This window comes from Phyllobates terribilis, unplaced genomic scaffold (assembly GCF_046119375.1).
Source record: "Phyllobates terribilis strain yellow unplaced genomic scaffold, ASM4611937v1 Scaffold_3__8_contigs__length_932513732, whole genome shotgun sequence".
Lineage (NCBI taxonomy): Eukaryota > Metazoa > Chordata > Amphibia > Anura > Dendrobatidae > Phyllobates > Phyllobates terribilis.
The window spans coordinates 89,999,022-90,005,375 of record NW_027362763.1 but is presented as its reverse complement, the minus strand read 5'-3'; positions in this window follow the sequence as shown (position 1 = coordinate 90,005,375).

The window sequence follows — 6,354 nt, the reverse complement described above, 5'->3', positions numbered from 1 at the left end:
TGGCATTGCTCCTTCCCTGCACGCCTTTCTACATATTCATTCCTCACATGTGTATATCCCTGTTTCTCCTTGTCCTCTATATAATTATCTAAGAAATTTTGATACTTTGATTATTTTGGACTATTGATCGTCGTTTTTTTCGCTTTTTTGTACTTGATTCATATGACGATTTATCCTCTGCTGTCCTAGCATATAAATAGAATGATTTACACAATTATACACCTTTCATTCTATCATTCATACTGATGTGTATCATGCTTTTTTCCGTGAGTAATTTATATCTCTCAAAACACAGTATAATGACCCCCACAGTAGCACTCAAACTGTATAATGGTCCCCACATTAGCTCTCACACTGCATAATGGCCCTCACACTAGTCACCAATCCTGAATGATTGCCCTCATGGGAGGCCCTAAAGTGTGTAATGGCACTCAAATTGGCTCCCATGCTTTATAATGGCCCCCACACTTTATGAGAACCCCCTAAAGATGTCCCTACAATGTACGAGGGGTCCACTCACGATATGAGAGCTTCCCCACTGTATGAGGGCACCCCAGAGTAGTACCCACAGTGTATGATTGCCCCATGGTAGGCCCCAAACTTTATAATGTGAAAAGAAAAGAAAGGGCGCATGTGTATGACGCGCCCCCTGGGCCGTGTGCAAGGGATACCCGGAGCCGGATCTCGATGGGTGTAGTAGTCCTTGTGGCGGTGACCCGGTCCGTGCCCAGGGTGTCAAACTAAGTGGCAGTCTATGGCAGTAGATGTTAATTTGATCGACTACGCCACCCGTTGAGTGCGGCTTTGAAGCCGCCGCTGCAGAGCAGTCCGCTGAGGCCGGTGGTATATGTGCAGCAGTGATGGTATAACCCCCAACGGGAGGGGTATGGCCTCAGGGCAGCAGGTGTGGATGATGGGGGTTGTGATGATGCAGGAAGGAGAGGCAGAGTCAGGAGATGCAGTTTCAGGGTTTTTACTCACTGATGTTGCTTTAGTCACTCTGGCCTTGAGTGACCACCCGAGCCGTGCTGCGTCCACCAGGTGCGGGACTCGGCTAACCCCCAGGCAGTTCCGGAGCGTGGTCCTGAGCTTCCCTCTCACTCTCTTTCTCCTGGCCGTCCCCACCAGGGATCCACCTTTGTCCGGCTCCCTCGGGCCTCTTAGTGGTTGAACCTTCTCTGGCTTCCCTGGCCCTACTCGTGGTGTGCCTTCCTGGTGGATATGGTGAGGGTCGTGGCAAAACTTGACCACGACCTCCGGTTCCTGGTTAAGGGTTACTTCTGCCTCTGCCAGCTTGGGATCCGGTGCCCTTTTCTGCCAACCCTTCACCCTTTTTGGTCTGCTTCTGGGATCTTAGGGTTCCCTCTTTTCTGCGTCTCTGGGCCTTCCTTCTTCCTCTCCTCTCTCCACTGCAGGCTTGGCTCTGGAGCTGGGCCCAGCCGGAGCCACAGCTCCCTGTCAGCCCTCTCTGGCTGAACTCTCCCTCAGCTTCTCCTCAGGCTCTCTGACCAAAGATCCTGTCTCTAGATGGTGCCCACCTTATATACTCCCTCTATGTGTGAACCCAGGTGACCAGCACCCAATGGGCTCCTAGCTTTACCCAGACTACTCCCCCTATCTGCCCCTACACTACTGGGATGTTCCACCCCCCTCCCACTCCAGCCAGGGACAGACGCTGTCGTACCTGCACATATACTGGTGGGAGTACCGTTGTTCTGTCCCCCGGAAATGGGATGTATGTAGTGCATGCAGCCTACTAAGCTCAGTTCCACACTCCATCCTTACCCGGGAGTGGAATACCACACCTCTGGGTCGGTGTGCAATACCCCTGTAGCAGCCGAGTCCTCAGGGTGCTACATGTAGACTCACAGGGCTATTTAATTAATTTAAAAAGTGCCAGTACACTCACCTGTGATGGTTGTGTACGTCTACACAACCAAGATTAAGGCTGAGTTCACACGATGCGTTTTTCATGCGTTTCCGCGGCGTTTTTGCAGTTGCGGAAACGCCGCGGAAACGCATGAAAAACGCATGGTAGAAGGGCAGCAATGTTCCCCAATGGAAATCCGCATGTGCTGTGCCCATGATGCGGATTTTTCCGCAGCGTAAACGCTGCGGTCAAAAATCCGCAGCATGTCAATTAATTTTGCGGAAACGCTGCTCTTTTGCCGCCATTGACTTGCATTAGACCGCATGGAATCCGCATCACTGTATATGTTGATGCGCTTTTCATGCGGTCTAATGTGCGGATGGTACCCGGGTGTGGATGAGAGGACTCTCATCCAGACCCAGGTACCATTAATAAAAAAAGAATAAAATAAAAAATATATATATTCTCACCTTCTGACGGCCCGCGCTGCGTCCTGCCGGCTTCCCGCGCACTTCGCGGTTGAATGAAGGACCTTCGCTGACGTCAGAGTCATGTGACGGGTCACGTGACGCTGACGTCGGAAGGTCCTACAGTCTTCACTGCCGGCAGCCGGGACCGAGCGAAGCAGGACACCGGGGGCCATCAGATGGTAACGTATAGATTTATTTTTTATTTTTTGACATCACACACTATATAAATCCATGCCGGTTGCATGGATTTATATAGTGTGAAGTTGACAAGCACTTTCCAAGTGATGCTAAAATCGCTTGGGAAGCGCTTGTCAACCCGCATGCGGAAATGAAAGTGAAGAACGCTTCATTTCCGCATGTCCCTGGCAGGAAACCGCATGTACAATCCGCATGCGTTTTTTCCTGCCAGAGAGATGCAGAAACGCTCAGGAAAAAATCCTGAGCATTTCTGCATCGTGTGCACATACCCTAAGCGTCTGATTAATGAGGTTCCGGGTCGCCTCTATTTGTAGTACCGTCCTGTCGGTGTTTGCCTCGCAACTCCGTGCTCCTCAAGTGGTCACACGATCCTGCTGGACCAGATACCACGTCACCGCAGGTCCTCAGTAGTTTAACCCGGTGGCTGGATAACCGCAGGTCCTCACACATCCACATAGACCAGGCTGCTCCTGCCGCTTTGGCTCCGTATGGAGATATTTCACAAGTAAACAATGGTGCAGCGGTCTCAGGGAGCGCCAAAGGAATACTGGGCAATATAATAGATGGCAACCGACTTTTATTCTTCCTCCAATACCACTGCCACAACGCGTTTCAACGGTCTAAGCCGTCTTCATCAGGTGGTGTAAAGGGGAATGTTACAATGACAGCTTTATAAAGGGGTGGTATTTTACATAATTTAGACCACGTGTTGTAATCAATTAACCCTTTCATTGAAAAACTCCATATAATGCATTCTTAACCAATTAACCTCTTATTACCCCTGGAAACAGCATTGTGCACTAAAAAAATCCCTACATGGATTCTTAAAATCACAATTCTTAATAAAAACTTCCTATTTGTGTTTAAAAAAATAAATAACTTTTTTTTTTAAATATATTTATTACCAACTATTAAAAATTATTAAAATCATCCTGGGGACCTTACCAGAGTGTCCTGACAATGCTATACTACGATTACCAACCCCCAATTCAAAAGTTAAGTTTCTTAAAGAGACAGTACACTTTCATATAAAATGGCCGAAAATAACCTTGTACCGTTGCCCACTACGATTATAAACCCCATAAATGTTTAAAAACACCCTGGGAACCTTACCAGAGTGTCCTGACAATGCTATACTACGATTACCAACCCCCAATTCAAAAGTTAAGTTTCTTAAAGAGACAGTACACTTTCATATAAAATAGCCGAAAATAACCTTGTACAATTGCCCACTACTATTATAAAACTCATAAAACCCAATGCTATCCATTATCATGATCGGAACCTATGCTTCCAGTAAACTAAGTAACTGACGACAATAGGAAAAATGAACTAAATACCAGCCCGAAAGGGCAAGCAAATCTCCTGCTATGCTACGTCATACCATACCTTTAATCCTGTGCAGGTAGCCCCGCAAGCCATCATTAAACGGCTGATGACAACCCGGGAAAGATATGAGAGGGACAACATTACACCTTCTCAGATTTAATGGTTTGATGTGTTTTCAATCGTAAGGTTCAAACCCTCAGGGTACAAAGTACCCATTTTGTATATCCAAAAACTTTCTTTCTTTATAAGTGTACTCAATCGTTCTGGTCCATTATCCACAATGTGGTCAATAATGGTTATTTTCATCTTACTCGGGTCTTTGTGGTGATGGTTTGCATAGTGTCTGGAGACACTATGTAATTGATATCCTGCCCTTATATTAGATCTATGTTTATTTAATCGGGCATGGGCGGTCTGAATTGTCCGGCCGATGTATTGCAAGCCACAAGGGCACTCCAGCAGGTACACTACATAGGTGGATTGGCATGTTAATCTCTGTTTGATCTGGAAAACCTCATTAGTGGTATTAGATTTAAAGGTTTTTGCATTATTGGTTATAACGCCACAACACATACATTTAGGTGTATTGCATGCGAAACAGCCTCCTGTGTTAGTATTAGTCGTCACATCCCTTATTTATTTCTTTTTTCTATTCGTGTTGCTGGGAGCAAGTAAGGTTTTTAAACTTCTATTCTTCCTGAAGATAATATTTGGTTTCTCTGGAATACTTTTGGAGAGAATGGGGTCACCTTTTAAAATAAACCAATGTTTCTGTAATAACTCCCGTACTACTGACCTGGATTGGCAAAATGTAGTAATTAAACTCCACTTTGTCTTTAATAATAATAATAATAATAATTTTTATTTATATAGCGCCAACATATTCCGCAGCACTTTACAATTAAGCGGGGACATGTACAAACAATAAATTCAATACAAGGTAAGACAGTTTAAACAGTTACATCAGGAGTGAGGTCCCTGCTCGCAAGCTTACAATCTACATGGAAATGGGGGGACACAATAGGTGGAAAGTGCTTGTTATTTCAGGTCTGGCAATTATAATAAGTCGGGATTATCATATAAGGCTGTATGATCCGGTCATCAGCCTGTATGTTAAAGTGCAATACTCAATTACCGAGTGCAGTTATCGAGTGCATGGAGGGTGTAGAAACAGATGAACAGTAGGGTGCAGATTCTGAATAGTATTTAGGAGGGAACAGGGGAAAGTTAGTTTACTGAGTAGTTGAGGTGGTAGGCTTGTTTAAAGAGATGGGTTTTTAAAGCGCGCTTGAAGACATCGGGGCTAGGCATCAATCGGATCGTCTGGGGTAGAGCATTCCAGAGAACTGGTGCAGCACGAGAGAAGTCTTGGAGACGGAGGTGTGAGGTTCGGATTATGGGGGATGTTAGCCTTAGGTCATTTGTGGAACGGAGGGCACGTGTAGGACGATAGACTGAGATGAGAGAGGAGATATAAGGTGGTGCAGAACTGTAGAGAGCTTTGTGGGTGAGAGCAATGAGTTTATATTGGACCCTGTAGTGAATGGGTAACCAGTGTAATGACTGGCACAAGGTGGAGGCATCGGTGAAGCGGCTGGACATAAATACGACTCTGGCTGCCGCATTCAGGACAGATTGGAGAGGGGAAATTTTGGTAAGAGGGAGACCGATCAGAAGAGAGTTGCAGTAGTCCAGACGAGAGTGAATAAGAGCGACAGTAAGAGTTTTAGCAGTTTCCAAAGTGAGAAAAGGTCGGATTCTGGAGATGTTTTTAAGATGCAGGTGACAAGAGCGAGTGAGTGATCGGATATAGGAAGTAAAGGAAAGGTTAGTGTCGAATATGACCCCAAGGCAGCGGGCGTGCTGCTTGGGAGTTATGGTTGACCCCTCCAAGGTAATTTCGATATTAGGTAGAGTTAGGTTACTAGAGGGGGGAAACACAAGAAGTTCAGTTTTGGAGAGATTCAATTTGAGATAGAGGGAGGACATGATGCTAGACACAGCAGATAAACAATCCTTGGTGTTTTGTATTAGGGTAGGGGTGATGTCAGGGGAAGAAGTGTATAGTTGGGTGTCGTCAGCATAGAGATGATACTGGAACCAAAATCTGCTGATTGTTTGTCCAATAGGGGCAGTGTATAGAGAGAAGAGGAGGGGGCCTAGGACTGAGCCCTGAGGAACCCCGATAGTAAGGGGATGAGGAGGGGAAGAGGAGCCGGCAAAAGATACAGTGAAGGAGCGGTCAGAGAGGTAGGAGGAGAACCAGGAGAGAACGGTTTCCTTGAGGCCTATAGAGCGGAGCATAGTGAGGAGGAGCTGGTGATCCACAGTGTCAAATGCTGCAGAGAGATCCAGGAGAATCAGCAGGGAGCAGTGACCTTTGGATTTGGCTGTTAGTAGATCGTTAGAGACTTTAGTGAGGGCAGTTTCAGTGGAGTGTAAGGAGCGGAAACCAGATTGTAGAGGGTCGAGGAGAGAGTTATCTGA